The following is a 19,873-nucleotide window of genomic DNA, read 5'->3' on the forward strand; positions in this document are numbered from 1 at the left end:
TTTATAGGCTAAATTTATTTTTTGCCTTTGCACTGTTCTTTTAGAACATATATGTGAAGAACTTATATTTGGAAGAAGATATATATGAAGAACTGCTGAGACAGGGGCCAAGTCTTTTTTTTTCCTTCACATTTCTTTTTATTTGACTTTGAAATTTGACTTATACAGAGAAAGAATCTTATAGAATAAATCCTGAACTTGTCAGTATGGATCTATTTTAATTTTTAAAATTGAAGTATAGTTGACTTACAATATTATATTAATTTCAGGTGTGCAACATAGTGATTCAGTATTTATATACATTACAAGATGATCACCATGACAGATCTAGTTACCTTCTGTCACCAAGAAGCTCTGTCATTTGAACTAAAGTGGTGATACCCGGGGAAGAACGATAAAAAGCTCTTGCTTTGAAATGGCTCGGACCAGGTGGTCGAAATAGGAAGCTAGGACCAATCCTAAAAGGACAGGATGAATTAATTTTCTATTTTCATTATGCCTCTATCCAATGCTCTTTCTCAAAGCAAAATTATAATTATAATGAGAAATTATAAATGGGAAAAAATAATGGAAAGTGATTGTCAGTCGACATGCTAAATTATGTATATCGGCTCATTTAGTCCACACAACTACTCTATGAAAAACAGTTATTATCTGTGATTTATAAACTAGAAACCTGGGGCTCAGAGGATTTGCCTAAATCCCACTACCAGTCATGGCAGAGCTGTGATGTGAATGTACCCTAGTCTAGCCTGTAACCTGGACTACCACATTCCACTTTCTCTTGAAGAATAAAAAGTGTTTTTTGAGAAGAAAGAAGAAGGGAACCTTGGAGGATAGGGATGGCCTATGTTTCATACAACTTTTGGGAAGTTACCCAACCATCAGAAATCTGAGCTTCATAGTTTATGAAAGTGGCAGTTGGGCCAGTTGAGGGTTTTGGATTGACACCTTTGCTGAGGTTTAGAAGTAACTGAGAGACATTTTAGGGTGAACTTTAAGACTGACATATTTTGCTTACTGTTCTGCATGATAGACATTCTCAGCTGAAAAGAATAATTCACTTGTATAAAAGAATGACCTGTGAATGGTTTATTGTCAGAAACAAATAAAATAAGTTATAATAAACCAAGACAGGATATTTTGAAGGTGGTGAAAACCTGGGATCAGGTGCAGTATTAGCTTTTTTATTTATGTATATAATTTCATTTACCTTGTCTAGAATATCTGTTTTTGTGTGTGGGTTTTTTTTTTTTTTTTTGAATAATGAATGGAGTTATTTTAACCGAGTGCTAATGTGGTGAGTGCCAGGTGAAAAATTCAATTGAAATGCTGTCACAAGATTCTTTTGTTTTACTGACAAGAGTTGTCATGTTCTCTTGATTCCCGATATATGGAGAGTGAACTGATAAATAGTTTGGAGATGAAATTGTCAGTCACCATTATCACACTCAAGTAATTATCTTTTCTGGTGTCTTGCACTGCCATGAAATTCAAGTTCTGGAGTATGGAAGGAAAGAGAAGGAAAAAAACAATATGGATGTGACTATAAATTGAAAAAGTGCTTAAGTTAGAAAAGTAAGATACCAAAGGGGCTTGAATATGGGGGGAGGGGCAGAAATTTGCTGCTACTTCTGAGACTGAGAGGGAATGGGGCCAGGAAGAGGGTGCAGATCAGAGGTGGATATATCTAGAGGCTAATAAAGCTCAAGCTTCAGGGGCCTTTCCACAGTGGAGATTATTCCAAAGCCTTGATAAGGACCATAGCAGTATATTCACACGGCCATAAGCTTTTGTAAAATTTGTGCAAGATATTTAATTGTATTGTCTCTTATCTTTTTTCACTCTGACTTCTATTCCATTACATTTCTTCTTCTTTGAGGTGGATTTGGAGTGACCCCAAACATTGTCTGAAGTCTAGCCAAGGAAATTTGAGTGTAGAACATATTTTTAGTTTAATGAAATATATTTATATGACTCACACCATCACTTCCCATATATTTAAGTTACTACTTCCTCATCTGATGTAGGAATAGCTTCCAAGAATACTCTTATTGCCCGCTCTGCCAACCTGATTGATGTTATGACTCATGCATATGTGGCCAAAGTGATACGAATATGTCTTAAGGTGCCTGGCATCTAAAGTATGCATGTAGTGGAACAATAACAAGGTTTGAAATATATGGAGCCAGAAGGTGGTCTATGGAAAACTTTTCTAATCATTAGATGTTTAAAACTATAATTGGAGGATTTGGTTCCTATCAATATTCTTACCTGTCGGGAATAAACTTAATACAGTATTTAAATTAATCGTATGCTTTTTCTTTTTTTTTAATTTAATTTTTTTTGTGTGTGGAAAGTGTGTGAAAGAGAATTTGTTAGAACTCCTGTATTTGTAAGGCAAATGTGTAGTATTTCTACAAATAGTGATTATATCTACAGTAGCCATATAGAAAATAACCTTTAGAAAGGTTATATCAATTTTTTATTATTGTATAACAAACCTCCCCAAAACTTATTGGCTTAAAACAAAAATCATTATTCTGTAGCTGGCGATTTGGCTTGGCTCTTCTAAGATGGTTCATCTTCACATGGTGTTTACTGAACATGCACATAATTCTGGGATCTCAGCTGAAATGGCTAGTGCTCTTTCTTCTTCTCACAAGATACTTCATCTTCTACAAAGCGGCCCAAGTTTGTTCACACTCATAGAGTGAGAGCATAAGCAAGGTCTCTTGAGGCCTAGGCTTATAATTCATACAATGTCACTTTCGTTGCATTATATTAATCAAAGCAATTCAAAGCCATGTTGGAGAAGGTCATCGAGAGAATGTGATTACAGCTTGACTGACAAGCTGGACCCAGGCAATAAGAAGCTGCTCCCTCCCTCCTCTGCCTTTGGAATGTATGTTCTACCCATTGTCCCTACACTAGGAGCAATCTCAAGGATGCAGCCTTCAGAGAGCAATGTGTTATTGAGACCATCTGGACTGAATATGTGATTGAACTTAGTTAAGGCCTCTATATAAACTTATAAAATTCCGGCAAACAATGAAGAGATCTATTGGTCTGCAGTTGCCCAAAATAATCCTCATATATAAGTTCCCTTGCTTATTAAATGTGCCAACTACCAGTCTGGAATGGTATGCTACTTCCTTTGGTTTCTCCTTGCCCTCTGGATAGAGACCAGTTTCAGATTTCACCTGGGAAGCTCCTGAGGTTGTGAACTGACAGTTGGTGAACCAGCCAGGAGACCAAAGAAATGGGCTTTGGAAAAAAGGCATCTGCAGGGGATATCCCGAGGTGACTGTTGACCTCTATCTATGTGGGGAAGTGTGATCCATATGTTAGATGCATGTAAGTATGGGGGTGCCTGAAAAATGCCAGCTGCTTTAATGCACTTGTTTGAAGAACTGCGCATTGTGTACTGTGGCAAAGAAGGGAAATGAATGGCTGCTACGATGGACAGTTGGTTAGGCTGGGCACTGATGTACAACGAGAGGCTGAGACTCAAGTTAGAAAGTTGGAAGAAGGGCTGAGGTTAGAGAAGGACATGCAGTTGTTCACTACGCTGTTAGCGTTAGATCTGGTGACAAGGTGGGAGAGCAGGATAAGTTGGAGACCTTATCATGCCATTTTTCAAAGCTAGGAAGGTGCCAGATGCCATGGGTTAAGTAAGGTTCAAGCACTTGTGACAAACCCGATTGGAATGCTAAGAGGTGGAATCCCTGGGAAAATGAGGAGAGGGTAGAGAAGGATACTGTGGTGATTGGCAATGAAATGGACAAATGCCCTGTGCCATCTTACCTGTAATGCAATGGAAAACAAAAGCACAGCAACAACAACCCCAGCCAGAGGGGCAGCCCCCAATTCAGGAAATATTCATAACGAGAGTATGTACTCCTGTTGAGTTTATTGTTATAGCTTCCAAGTTCCAATGAAAGACCAGAGAAGGTATCCAGGAGTGGTTAGTGTGGCTATGGGATATGCGGGGTAATGGGGGTATTTTTTTGATCAGGCAGGAAGCAGAGAAAATGAGCAACATCACCACACAGCCTGCCCTCCAGCAGCACGTGCAGAGCATTTGGAGGAGGATAGGGGGTTCAAGGCACTCACTCCCTTATATAAATTAGATTATTCTAGTCTGCAGGGAGGCTTGGCCCAATAAGGGGGATCTCCCTGGGCACGCAGGATTCTGGAAACCTGTAGAGGAGGTACAACAAATTCTTAAGGAGTTGAGAATGAGACAGGCAATCTACAACCCTGTCTTTTAAGGCCCTGATCAGGACACATTCACTGCAGGAATGAAATCCAAGATACTTCAGTCCTCCTCCACCGCCTAGTATGGGAGACTGATATCCATGCTGAGCCTAGTCATGGGACAAGACATTTATGATATCGGGCAAACTATTGCTGATCTGGGGATAACTGACAGATTCTGGTAATGGGTATGGGCTGTGGGAAAGACCCCAGACAGAGATAGAACTTGGAAAGCCAAAGGGCTATTTACTGCTATTACAGCAGTAAAAGGACCTGTAAAGGTAACCTGGAATAAATGTGGTTTGACCTCATTGCTGCTGAAATCCCACCTGCAAAGAGAGACCACCAACCCAACATTGTGTTGGTCAGACTGTGGGAAACCTTAAAACCTGAACAATTCAGACCTGCCCCACTTGACCTTACCATTTCTGTTGCCCCACCTGCTCCAACAGAAGTCTCAGGGATATAGTCCTATTTGGGGTGGGTGTCTCCATGTACTGAATCAGTTTCAGATGTCACCCTGGAAGCTCCTGAGGTTATGACCAGCCTAGATTCAAGGAGTGAGGAAGTGTGTTGTTGCAAAGGATTTGTGGTCACTATATTTTTTTGGCAAGGCAATCCTTGGTTGACTTCACAGATTGCAAGGACCTTGTTAGTTTACAATTGCTCTATTTTTTATTTTTTATGCCTACAGCACCTGGTCTTCCTAGGTAGTCTCTCATCCAAGTACTAACCAGGCCCGACTCTGCTTAGCTTCTGAGATTGGACGGGATTGGGTTTGTTCAGGGTAGCATGGCCGTAGACCACTTTCTGTAATCTGCTGTATAGAATTTTTTAATTTGACAAAAATGTTAAGCATTTGCATAACAATACTAAGTTGTGAGTCTGAAAGAAATCACTAAACTATCAATAATAAAAGTATTATGTCAACTATGCTAGAGGCAAAGCTGAACTATCATTCTTTTCTCTCTGTATAAAATGCTGAGAAAATTGTTATATGGAGAAGCAATCAAACAGTATGGGGCCAAAAATATGGTGGGATTGGAGAGAAGGATCGACAAAATGTGTCTTCAAGATCCAGTTGAATTTCCATTTGGTTTATATAACCCAGATGTCAGCACCATGCTTTGGAGCTCATAAACCCTGGGTTTGGATAAATTCACATTACTTAACAGTTGAGAGATTTTGGAAAAGTTACCTATTTCTTTGAGAATCATATTTTCATCTGAGAAAAGGAGTAACACCTATTTTTTTGCATTTTTTGGTGAATATTAGTTATTAAATAATGTATTAAAATGCTTACTACTATTCTGATATGTAGTTGGCAGAGATACATTTTTATTGAACATGCCTACTATGCCCCAAGTTCTGTTCTAGGAACTAGGGTTATAAAGATGAACAAGACAAAATTCACAAATTCTTATACTCAAGAAGGTTCCATTCTCCTGAGGAGTTTATATATATAGTAAGAAAGTTACTCGTAAGGAGCTTATAGTCCAGGCTTCAACAAATTTTAGTTCCCTTTCTTAGTTAGCATAAAGACATGAATAAAATTATGAGGAAAAATACTTGGAGCAATAGTCTATGGAGATTTTGTACATTTCCTATTTAAAAGTGCATTAATTGATCAAAAAGAGTTTAAGGAGAGAAGATGCTGGGAGTTCACATATAATGAACTTGCCCCAATCATAAATGGAGGCTAAATTATTTAGTATTACTCTAATCCAGTTAGCTAGGAAAATTGGATCTTTCTCCGTCACATTTAAAATAAAAATTCTTATCAAAGGCAAGCTGTTCCCTTGTTTCTTTAGTATCCTAGAGAATTAAAAGAAAATCTAATTTAGGAAAGCTTTTCTGTCTTTAAAAAAATTCAATATGTTGAAAAGGCAACATTAAGAATGCATTCCCTATCTGAATCACAATTATATTGAAAATATCAAATATTGAGTTTATATGCATTTTCTTTTACTATCTGTAGAAATAACATTACAATATGCATTAAGCCTATTAATTTATTTTTCTCCTAGAGATGAATAAATTATCCTTATGTAGTTGACTGGCTGGAAGGGGGGAAAAACCCTCAATTTTTTATTGAAATTATACTTTCAAGAGAGAGCTCATTTTAAATGTTGTTTCTCTTTAAACTTTGGCAATTGGTTATGTACTTGTGATTAAATACAGTTTCTGAAAATACTAGGAATACTAGGAAAACAGATAAACCTCTTATTTTATTTTGAACTTAGCTATAAAACCTATTAATGTTCTAAGGTTTTAAAAATTATATTTCCTTGAGTTTTACGACATGGATTAAAAGTGATAAAGGGCACAGTTATTTTGTCTATTCATACCTGGGAGGACATAGCTTGTTGGTTTATTGACTGATATCAGGTATTAAAAAATATAACTTATAATTAGAAAAACCCATTCTCAAAAGGTGTCTCTCTTTAACAGTAATTAGGTATTTTTGCTTATTTCACATATAGTCCAAATTTGATTGTGTATTAGAATTAAATTTGTGTTTTCATTTTAAAAACATATCCTCTTCTGTCTTTTCTGTACCGAATATGGTTTAATATTTCAGCTAAGCCATACTCTAAATTCCCCTTTCTATTATTTTTCCTACATTTTCCTTTACCAAAAAAAAATTTTTTTTCTCCCTTTACTACTCTTAAATCATTAAGAGCTGATTCTCTCTTGCTCTGAAGTTAGATTTTGAAAGAGAATTTGAACAAAGGTAAACATGTTTGGCTTCACTTCTCTAAACTAAGACTAAACTGTTTTAAAATAGTTACTTCTATTATAGAATTGATCTTTTTCTTTCTTCCTCTACCTTAAACCAAATACCTTTTCAGTCAGGCATTATGAGGAAGGTTGTGCATTCTTTGTATCCACACTACTCTTTCTCCAAACAGTTGAGACATGCGAATAGATGGGTTACATCTCTGGACTTGAATAGCCCCAGTTAGGCTGATTAATCTATCTATTTAACTTTCAGTCAAATCCTTTTTATATAACATATTTTTTCTATAAAGTGAATATTGCACAAACAGTACAGACCATTAAAAAATACATTGAACTTCATCAAAATAAAAAAATAAATACTTTTGCTCATTGGAATCCATCATTAAGAAAATGAAGAGACAATTCATGTATATTTGACAAAGGTCTTGCATCCAAAATATATAAAGAGCTCTTACATCTCAATAATAAGAAGACAATCAAATTAAAAAATGGGAAAAATTTTTGATCAGATACTTCACAAAAAATATACAAATGACATCTTAGTCAGTCATCAGTCTAATGCAAATTAAAATCACAATGAGATACTTACTACATAAAATGCAAATGATCAATAATACTAAGTGGTGATGAGGAAGTGGAGCAACTGGAGCTTTCCTACATTGCTACCGGAAATACAAAATGACACAGCCATTTTGAAAAAACAGTTTAGCAATTTTTATAAAATTAAATATATATGTATCATAAAGCAATTTCTTATAAAATGAAATATATATGTATCATAAGAAATTCCATTCCTCGTAATTTATTCAAAAGAAATAAAAATGCGATCAAATGTTCTTAGCCTCTTTATTCATAAAATCAAAACAGAAAAAAAAAGAAAACAACCAAATGTATATTAGCTGCTGAATAGATAAACAAATTGTGCTATATCCATACAATGAAATCTTACTCAGCAATAGAAAGGAAAGAACTACTGATACACACAATAACAAGAATCTATCTTAAAAATATCACACCAAGTGAAAGAAATCAGTCACAAAAAACATACTGTATGATCTCATATATGTCATTTTTTAAAAAGTCTAAACTATAGCAACAGAAAGCAGATCAGAGATAAAATTAGGATGGGCAAGGGAATTTGTTTCAAAAAAGTATTAGGAAACTTTTGGAGAAATGGAAATATTTTATATCTTGAGTTTGGTGTTGGTTACACACTTTTATACATTTGCTAAACTTCATTGGACTGTACTTTTAAAATAAGTTAGTTTTATTTATATAAGTTATGCTTCAATAAAGCTGTTAAAAGAATGCTTATTTATCATAATTAAGAAAATATAGAAAGCTATAAATATAGGAAGCCATAAAAACAAATGAAAAATTTTTTTCTCATCATGTAACATAACTACTACTAATACTTTTAGTAAATTTTTACTTGAATGCTACAGAAAATGCAAAATTATAGTTATACAACTCAATGAATTTTCACAAAGTGAATACACCCGTACAACTATGACAGAATAATGAGATTGAACATTATTTAGCACTCCAGAAGCAAGTCTCCTTCTAAGGAGTAACCTCTCTAGTCAGTAATACCAGAGGTTAGTTTTGTCTGTTTTTCGATATTTATATATATGGAATTATTTACTTTATGTCTAATTCCTTTAGCTCAAAAATACCTTTGCAAGGTTCAGCCATATTGCATGTAGTTGTAGTTCATTCACTGTTATTGTTTTATAGATTTACATTATGTGAATATGCCAGAATTTATCCATTCTATAGTATATAATCATTCAGTTATTTCCAGCATTGAGTTATTAAGACTAGAACAAGAATATGAACATTCTTGTGTATGCTTTTTGATGAACAGAATGTATACCTATTAGTTATATATCTAGAAATGGGATTGCTGGGTTTTAAAATATGTATATATGTTATTTTAGCAGACATTTTCAAATAATTTATCAATGTGGCTATACTAATTATACTCTCAGTAGCAGTATATGAGCATTCCAGTTGATCTACATATTAATATTTGGATTTGTAATTTCACAGAATTATAGAGCAATATATTAGTTTATTTTTTTAATTTTTATAACTTTTAATAAAATTGGTCTCATATGGTATACAGATATTTGACTACTGCTGCTCTTTGAATTATTTTTACTTAACATTATAACATGACCATGTTATAAATATTTTCTAAAGGTGATTATTAATGGCTGCATAATATTTTATCATAAGATTTTTACCATCCCTTGCAGCTATTGTTTCCTGTCACTGCCTGGAAAACAGCATACAACTTAGTTTCCCTAAAGTATACAACAGTGATAAGTCATATCTATGTCATAGGCTAACTGTGAAAATAACCTAAGCAGTGCTTTACATAATACATATTATGTAGTAGATGTTCAACTAATTAGTTTCTTCACCCTTCCAGCACTATATTCATTTTCCCTACTGGAGGAGAATAGTTCAAATGTAGTAAGTATATCTCCTTAAAATTTTTTAATTAGAGCTTTATAATTTCTATGTATAGATCCTGTACATATTTTGTTAGATTTATAATAAAATATATCATTTTGAAAGATGTTATTATAAATTTATTGTATTTTTAATTTAAAATTTCAATTGTTCTTTGCTGGTATGTAGGAAACAATTAATTTTTGTACATTAATTTTGTATTCTGCAACTTTGCTATAATAACTACTTATTAGTTCCAGGAAGGTTTTTTTGTTTGTTTTCTTTTGTTGTTGTTGATTCTTTGTGATTTTCAACATAGATCACTATGTTATCTGTGAACAAAGACAGTTTTATTTCTTCTTTTCCAATCTGTACAACTTTTTTTTTATCTTGTGGCACTAGCTGGATCTTCAAGTATGATGTTGACAGAAATGGTGAGAGGGGACAGAAAGTGCCCCTAAAACCTTTGGTCACCAAGAAGGTAGTTCATGTGGAGGAGAGCAAAATCAAGAAACTACTAAAACCAAGTGGAATAGTGTGAAAGAGTTGTTTAATTTTGTAGATTGTTATCATCAGCTCTTGAAGACCTTTTACTAAAATAGATTGTGAGAGTAACTAATTTAGGGGCCTTGTCTTTGGTTTGGGATGCTGCAGGGTGAAAGAGCAAGTTTAGGTTGATATAGCTCACTATTGAACAATCACAGATGGCTATATATAATCCAGACATGCAGGAGATTATTCTCCAGGGAACAGACAGCCTGGTGAACTAGGTAAAAGCCATCTTAAGGTCTGTTTACACTGAGAAAGGTGACTGCCCAATTCCTCCTATAAATGTCAAGTTGAATGTCCCAGATGAAACAGCTGATGTGCTTCATATGCAAGCCATGGTGGACTGGCTTTATGATGAACAGGATATTCACCTACTAAATATGCCTCTTACCCAGGTTACAGTTAATGCCATAAGGAAGGCGGGGGGCTTTTTTATGGGTACCCCATATATCTTTATTGTTGCAAAATCAAGCAACAGTCCAAAAAGCTTTATAGAATTTTCTGTCTCAGCTTCCTCTAATGGGTCTTACAGGTAGTAATAAAAACATTAGCTTAACAAAAGAATGCAGGGAAGGAAAAGTGAGAGTCAAGAAACTCCTCTCAGCAAAGTGGAAATTTTTAAACCATTATTAAGAAAAGGGCTAAATAAAGCAAATATTTATAGGAATGAAACAAAGAAGAAAAGTGCAAAGATAATCACAAGACTCATCCCAGCAGAGCGGAAGTTTTTAGATGGTTATTAAGAATGTGTTGAATAAAATGGATATTGATGGCGCTAAAAGATAAACTGAGACACATTAAAATTTTTGAGTTTACAAGAGCAAAAATCTATTTGAATCAGGCAGCACCAAACCAGAAATGGTTAGGAGCACTTCACTGACAGAAGGAAAGAGTTTTATAGAGAAGATGCAGAAGCAAAACAAGGAAATTATTTGTTTGGTTATAGCTTAGTGGTTGCCTTGTTTGGGAGAGCCTAATTGGTCGTATGTGATTGATTATCAGGGTTTAATTTCTTAACCTTGAGGTATTAAGTTTTGGTTTGCTTAGACTACTAAGGCATTATAAACCACCTCAGCCTAATGGCCTCCTTGCTTAATTATTTTAAAAATGTGATTGAAAAGAAGATTGAAAAGGTCTTTATAATACTTTTAAAGTTAAGTAGGCCAAAGGGATCCCCCGCTCCCAGCAGGTCCCCTAACATTAAAAGGTCCTAAATAAGTCTCTCAATTTGCCTCAGTTAGGAGAAATTTAAAAAACCAGGAGGCAAATATTGTAATGAAAAAACCTGATCTGCAATCCACTGAGGTAATAAGCTGACAACTTAATCAAAATAAAGATTGACAAAAGGCGAGAGTCCATTGGCTCTACTCTTTCTGAGAATTCAAAGCCTTTTTGTGCATGAGTAGATACAATGGTCAGGGAATGGAGAAGAGAAGTTTCTGGGACTCTGATATAAGAGCTACATACACTGTGGTACCAAAACCCGTTGGTGAAGCCATGACGTGGGCTATAATTACATTGAGAAAACGTAAAAATGTAAAGGTTAACAGGATTGTGAAAATTGGAATGTTTAAACAGGCTTTAAGTAAAGAAGTTGCATCTCCTTTATCTGAATGTTTTATGGCAATAGATATCATGTCTTGCTGGAGAACACTTCTCCTACCTTGTGTTGTAAGACAAGAATCAGTTGATGGAATCCTAATGGAGGCTATAGTTAGGGATGATGAATCAAGGGTTGATGAATCAAGGTAAAAGTTCATAGAAGAATTGGTATGTTTGAATAGGCTTTATGAGAAGTGGTTGCATTTATTATACCTGATTGTGTTTTGGAGATGGACATTGTATCTGACTAAGGAATGTTTCCCTTACTTAGTATTGTAAAATAGAAGACATGTAAATCTGTCTTTCAAGCAATATCAATTAGACATGCTAAATGAGAACCAGTAAGATTGCATGAGCCCACAGTATAGAATAAAAGCTGGAGTGCTGATAGGGACAAATTCTCTGTGTGATAGCCCTTTGTAGAGAATACACAAAGGCTAATGAGAAAAACTTGCGTACCTTCTCGCAATGACTACTGGGACTTTGGACTAGGGAATTTCCATTTGAGGAGCAATCACAAGCTTGCTGTGGGCCATTAATTAAAACTACCACTATGACTAAAAGACATAAAATAATCTTTAAACCTGAAAAACTCATGATGTTGGAGAAACACTCTAATGGGGATTGCAGCTCCAAGAAGATTTCCATAATAAAATGGAAATGGTTTACACAAAATCATATTACCCTTGGGAACAGAAGGGAGAGATATTCACAAGCAGAGAGCCTCTTTTCCCTTAGGAATATCTCTCTGAAGAGCTGCTGGATTCTGTTGTCACTTGGTCAGTGTCTTATAAAACAGCTTTTGACTGGCCAATAAAAAGTTGCTTGGTTTGTGGATGGCAATTCCAAGGTGAACAGAAAACATCTGGTTTGAAAGGCTGCCACTCTGATCAAAGAAGGTAAAAGCAGATGAGCTTGGTGGGCGGAATTGTATGCTGTTTTCCTAGCAGCGACAGAGGATTAGACAGTGGCAAAAGTCTCTATGTTTGGGTTTTTACTGACTCCTGGGTAGTGGCCAATGGCCTGGCCATACGATCAGACAGGAGGGCAATGGAAATCTGACCTATTAAAGGGATACGCATATGGGTCACACCCCTATGGAAATGATAATTTGAGGGGAGCATTAAAATAAGACAGGCTGATGTTCATCAGAACTCCCTTTTAGGCTCAGAAGGTGATTAGAATCAAGAAGCAGACACACCCATGTGCTCACTTAAGATGGCTACCCGAGTCCATGAAATGAGTGGATACGGGGCTACTGCAACAATGCAGGGATGGGCTGAATCTAGACATATTCCTCTTGTACCCTTTGAGGCACAAAATGCCAATAAGAACTGTTCTGTTTGCCAGTAAAAGAGACAGAGACTGTAGATGGCTTTGTGGAAGATTCTATGGGAGGAAGGCCCTGAACATAGCTGGTAAGTCAGACTGATGGTGATAGCCCTATGGGGCTACAAATGGGTTTTGACAGGAATAGATACTGACTCTGGATTGGGCTTTGCTTAGCAGGTGGTAGATGCAAATACTCAGAATGCTATAAAAGAATTGGAAGACACTACACCAATTTGGACCTTTGAGTCATATTTCTTCAGGCCAAAGAACATACTATATAGCTTAAAATGTTCAACAGTGGGCAGAGATATTCTCCTCAGAGGAATAGATTGATAGATAATGAGAATGGTCAATTCAAACATGGGTTGTCTAAAACAGGACCGATATATAGTCATGAAGTGCTGGCTTACACACCTTCACAAGTGTGTGCTCACACTCAACAGGAGTGGGGCTAAAGAAGTGCCCTTACTCGACAGATTCCTCTTTTTTTCTGATGAACCTGGGGAAGAGTGAGTGGAGGAGGATACCTTGCGTGACTATGCGATTCTTGTCAAGTGAGGAGGATACTGGTATAACAACTATACATTTTCTTTCTTCCTCACATTATCTCAATTTTGTGTTTTTCCCCACTCAGTGCAGTGGTCACATGAACAGGGCTTCAATTACAAATACTGGAAACAGGGATGAGTCCTAAGCAAAACACCGTAACTACGTTTTTAAACCTTGATGTCAGAATTCCTAAGGGCCAGATAGAGTGGTTTGTGCCTTCACCCTATCTGGCAAAATTAGGGTTAACAGTGAATGTGGCTATATTGCCTAGTGGTAAAAATAACCTACTAGTTCTGCACCTGTCTAACTTTCCCTGCATGATAGGAGTGAACTGAGGGGGAGCTACTTGTTAGACTAGTATCGCTGCTTACAATCAAACCAGCACAATGGCCAAAACTATTGTTCTTTTCAAAGAGTTTGAGTATAAATGAAGAGAAGAAGGAATAATAGCTGAGGGTAAAGAAGTGAATAAATGGATTATTTAACTAGGCAAATCCAATATTACATTAACAATTTAAAAGAGGTTCAGAGAAAGAAATGATATTGTCTTTTAGCTCAGTTATACCAAATGCCTGAAAGGGTGAAGTCAGGCATCTGGTATAATCGACCGCTCCTGCTTTTGGAACCTGACAAGATTGAATAGAAACCTGAAAATTTGAATTGCCTTGCCTTGGGAGAAATTTTCATATAATATGATGATGGCCTGGATTAATTATCAAAGACTAAATGGAATTCCAGTTACATGCCATTATCTTTGGGTTTTATGAACCTTTTGCTATAAGGGGTCCATGATTACCAGGGCTGGACTGTGACATAATAAGAAATCTATGTCTGGTCTCTGCCCTTGTTCTCACGCAAATCTCCTAAGACTCTTGGAATCTCTGGAATAATGAGAATGTCTTTTTGTATGCTAATAGAATGACTGGTAGCTAGGGGCCCGTAGGCAGCCTTAGGATGGGGGCTGGTTGCCAGAAAGATCAAGACATAATTAGGAGGTTGAAACTTTCAGCCCTCCCCTAATTCTCCAGAGATGGAAGAGGCGCTGGAAATTGAGTTGATAATCAATCAAACGTACGTGATGAACCTCCATAAAAAACCCTAACTGAAGAGGTTGGGAGAGCTTCTAGGTTGGTGAACATATCATATGCTGGGAAGATGGCACACTTCAACTCCATGAAGACAGAGCTCCTGCATTCAGGACTCTTCCAGACCTTGTCCTATGTACTTCTTCATCTGGCTGTTTGTATCCCTTATCATATTCTTTATTATATAGAGTAAACTGGTAAACATAGGTAAGTGTTTTCCTGAATTCTGTGAACCATTCTAGGAAATTATTGAACCCGAGGAAGGGGTCATGGAAACCCTAAATTTATAAGTCGGTATGGGAGGCCCATACTTGTGATTGGAATATGAAGAACGGATAGTCTTGTAGAACTGAGCCCTATAGAGATCTGATGCTAAGTCCAGGTAGATGGTGTCAGAATTAAATTGAATTGTAGGATATCCAGCTGGTGCTGGAGAATTGGTCGGTGTGGGATAAAAATCCACACAGCTGTGGTTCCTTCTATTCAACTGTTTCTCCAGATTTTACAGTGGTGGTTTGGCCTGAGACATCAATTCTATGAAGAAAAACAAAACAAAATAGGAGAGTTGTTGATTTCTAATTTGTTCATTTTTTTTTCTTGCTATAAAAATGGGAGTGACTTTCAAGCTCTTTACATATCAGAGCTGAACTGAAGTCCACAGATAGTGATTACATCTATCATTTCTTCTAAATTTTATACTAGAGTGCTTGTTTAGGTTCTAAGGTAGATGACTTTTGGTTTGCCTGGATCATGATTATATCAGTTATATTTAAGTTGAAGCTTGTAAATTATTTTAGCACTCCTTTTCAATCTTAAATGTTTCTCAGTTTAGATGTAAATCATATAGTCACTCTTGCTAAAACACCCTTGGGAATAAAGACTTTTCTGACAAAGGCAGGTATTTTTGGTTCCTGCACCCATAAGGTTTTTTTACTGGAAAATTATATACTTTTTCCTTTCTTTCCTTAGTATCTCTCCTTTTACAGAATTTGTGTCCATTTTTATTGTTTTCACAGAGACTCCTGTTGAAGTAATTAGAATATGTTTTACTGTGACAATTAAGATCCTGTGTGGCCACAGAGCTTAACTATCAGAACAAAGATTTGAGAATTCCCATCTTAACATGACTGTCTTGGTTCGTTTGGGCTGCTTTAACAAAATATCATAGACTAGGTAGTTTATAAACAATAGAAATTTATTTCTCACATTTCTGGAGGCTTAGAAGTCCGAGATTAAAGTGCCAGCAGATTCAGTGTCTTGTGTGAGCTCGTTCCTGGTTCACAGATGACTGTCTTCTCACTGAGTTCTCATGTGGTGGAAAGGCCAAGGGAGCTCTCTGGAGTCTCTTTGATAAAGACACAAATACCATTTACGAAGGCTCTGCTCATGACCTAATCACCTCCCAAAGGCCCCATCTTCAAAAGTGATGCTCCTCCCTTTTGAAACCAAAGAGGTAGCCCTGATGATCTCTGAATCTCCTTCAGGTTCATTCTTCCCATGTCTTTAAGAATAGTGTGTATTCACAGCAGAATAACTTTATGGTTCTGTCCTATAAAATCTAAGTCCAAACACTTTCCTCATTCCTTCCTGTCTCATTCCCCAGGCAGTTTTCCTATTGGAGTGGCTGATTAAGTTCATGGTTCACGTGCATACTAATCTTATTAAATGCTCATGGTCATTTAGTGTTTTTCCAATACTTTCTCATTTTTTTGTGATATGGATAGGCTGATAAATGTTCAAATCTTTAATTTCTAGTTCCTTTTCAGTCAATTGTCCCATCTTCAGATCATTTCTCACTTTTCACATTTCACCATGAGCATTCAGGAAGAAACTGCACCACTCCTTTAACTTTTTGCTTAGAAATTTCTTCAGCTAAATGTCCAATTTAATAACATGTAAGTTTAACCTTCCACAAAACGCTAGAACATGAACACAATTCAGCGAAATTCTTTGCCACTGTATAAAAAGTATCATTTTCCCTCCACTGACCAATCACGTGTTCCCATTTCCATCTGAGACCTCAGAATGGCCTTTGTCATCTGTATTTCTACCAATATTCTGTTCATGGTGACTTGGGTGTTCTCTAAGACAATCAAGACTTTCTTTACAGTTCTCCTCTTTTCTTTCTGAACCTTCACCAGAATCACCATTCATGACAATGTAGGCTTTTTTCTAGCACATACCTCCAAATTCTTCTAGCCTTTGCTTATTACTCAGTTCCAAAGCCACTTCCACATTTTTAGGTATTTGTTACAGCAGCACTCTCACTTCTTGGTATCAATTTCTCTGACAATTACAACCCTATGTGGCTATTAGCTTAACTATTAGGTCCAAGATTCGAGAATACCCATCTTAACATGACTTATCTATTTGTTTCAGGACATTCTTATATAGGAAGATATAACTGGTAAACTAGTAGGTAACTTCACTGTTTTCATAAGGTAATTCCTAACTTGTCCAAGAAAGTTGTCCTTTCACCTGGGCAGAAACTTATACAAGAACATACTTATGAAGATTTGCTTCAGAACTCTTATCTCGCTGTCCGTCAATCATAGACTATTATTAATTTGCCCAATCCTAATCAGTTCCTCACCTTAAAAGATTTTCCCATTTGATCCTAGACCTTAAAATCTTCTATCTATTTACTGTCTGTCAGTCAGTCAGTCTGTCTGTCTGTCTGTCTATCTATCTATCTATCTATCTATCTATCTATCTATCTATCTATCATCTATCAATCATCTATCTTTCTCATCTCTCTATCTTCTGACCTCTCCCTTCTGAGAACTATTAAGATTTTTGGGATTAGTCTGTCCCTTGTTGCGGAAGTTAAGTTAATCAACTTTGCTTGATCTACAAGTTATTCTGATGATCTTGGACTCCTTATAGTATTAGCATGTCTGAGGCAAGTATAATGATTAGAATCTCCTGTAATCCTTAAAACACTGAATTCTCCTAAAAAATTAAACTAGATAGAAAAGACACACAGAATTTTTCTTTGGGCCTCATTGCCTGCCTCTATCTGGCCAGATCCTTATTCAATCAATTCCCACTATAACAAACCATTAATTCTCACACATTCCTATGAATTAAGAATATTCTTATCTCAGCTCTACAGGTGGGGAACTTGGGACAGAGGCTAATTGACTTGCTCAAAGTTACTATGTGAACCAATAGCCTGGATGAGATATTACCCAAGTCTCTTGACTCTCAGGCCCATGCTCCATGCACCAGATGTGCTCTGCTGTCATTCTGTCTGCCATCAACAAGCTACTGACCTTGTGTTCCTCTTATTTGTCAGAGTCTATCATATGTGCTAATATTATTTCTGTAGTTCATACCTAAATTACTTTTCTGCCTGGCCAACTTTGCAGTGTTACAGCATTTTTAGAGTAAGGCAAAAATACTGTAAAATATATATTTTTAAAATGATATAAGATATAGAAGTTGGAGAATTCTTAAAATACACTGAGTCTTACAATTAAAGGTTCATGGTAATAGAAAAAATTCAAATAGTTTTCAAAATTGAGCTTTTCTTATAGGTAAGATCTATGTAGCCAACCACACACTGTATACCTCAAAAGGAAGATGGGTAAACTAATGCTGTTTTGTAGCACCCAGGACAGCTAACAAATCATAAGCTATACTGTAAATATAGTGCCCCTTATGTAAACTCAATTTAGGCAGGACATCCTTGAATTATAACTTTCTATCTATCTCCATCTTGGTAATTTGTCTTCAAAAATGTCATAAATTGAAATGGTTTGTCTTTCAATGGATTCCACTTCCTTTTGTTTTATATCTCCTTTCTTCATTCATTAGACTCATATTTACTGTAAAGCTGCCTCCTTGATTTGTTTCTTCGAAGTCCAAACCTGATCAAATAGACTGTTAGTAAGGTCTACTGAGGGCTCGATCATTTCCACTTCCCTCAGAAAGCATGAAGAGTTAATAAATCTCACTTTAAAGAAGTTTCTGAAGCTTTGTGAGGGGTGATTTAGAAAGAGCTTTCAGGGAGCAAGAAGTGAATTTACTCACCTAGAAAGAGAAGTTCCTAAGAATCCTGAGTAACTGCTCCCAGCTAAAACAAGCCCATTGTGGCCTCTTTACCCAGAACTTAATTAGGACATGATCATATGACTAATTGCAGAACTCCTGAAATCTCAAAAGCTTGACAGCTAGTATTTTAAAGGAGAAGGTCAATTTTTCCTCAGGCTTTTTGCTCAGCATTGCATGAACGACTTTTGTTTTAAAACATTTTTACTGTTTATTTAGAGAAGATAGATAAAATTCTTGGACTATATATATATCTATGAATCAGAGATAATCTCTGGATGAAAGGATTTAGATGGTAGATGTAGGAATAGGGGATAGAAAAGAATTGGTCTTGAAAATAAAACCACAGAAAGGATAGTAATACTAGGCACCAAGTAAGAAAAAGTAAACAAAGTGTCTGTGTTGATCCAGGCACCTAGGTGCCTTGTAGGGATATAAAGGTAATGAAGAAACAGTCCCTGCCTGGATCTAGCCCAAAGGGGAATACAATTATACAAACAGGCCACTATAAGAACAGCTAAGTGTAGAAACAGGATTCAGTTAAGCTAAGAAGAACGTCCTAGAGAATATAATATCTGAGCATATTTTTAATAACTCGCTTCTGATATTTAAAATGTATATTAGTTTGCTAGGACTGCCGTAACAAAATACCACAGACTGAGTAGCTTAAACAACAGAAATTTTGCATACTTCTGGAGCCTAGATTTCCAAGATCAAGGTATGTCAGGTTTGGTTTTCTTTAGAGGCCTCCTTCCTTGACTTGGAGTTGGCTGGCTACTTGCCGTGTCCTCACATGGGTTTTCCTCAATGTGCTCTCATCCCTCGTGTTTCTATGTGTCCAAATTCCCTCTTCTTATAAGGCTACTAATCAGATTGAATTATGGTCTGCCCATATGACCTCACTTAACCTTAATTACCTCTTAAAGACTCTTTCCAAGAATGGTCACATTCTGGGGTACTGAGGGTTAGAGTATTGACATAGGAATTTTGGGGGAACACAATTCAGTCTATAACAAAATGTTACAGATCTCCGAAAGAGAGCATAGGCTTTTCCTTTCCGTCTTATTTTTTTTTTTATTTTTAATTGAGAAGCAATGAAGCCAGTCCACTTGAATTCAGTCTCCACTGTGCCATTTACTAGGTGTGTAACTGAAGGCAAGTTGCTTGACTTCTCTCCATCTTAGCTTCCTTGTACATGAAATAGAGATGTTAATAACTACCTACTGGGTTGCTGTGAAGTT

General features: G+C 36.2%; 1 pseudogene; it reads right to left on the reverse strand.

Moving 5' to 3' along the window:
• Positions 1–4,945: 4,945 nt before the first annotated feature.
• LOC112485954 lies at positions 4,946–5,064 on the reverse strand (annotated as a pseudogene).
• Between the last annotated feature and the right edge of the window lie 14,809 nt (positions 5,065–19,873).

Source organism: Pteropus alecto, unplaced genomic scaffold (genome assembly GCF_000325575.1).
Source record: "Pteropus alecto unplaced genomic scaffold, ASM32557v1 scaffold25, whole genome shotgun sequence".
Taxonomy (NCBI): domain Eukaryota; kingdom Metazoa; phylum Chordata; class Mammalia; order Chiroptera; family Pteropodidae; genus Pteropus; species Pteropus alecto.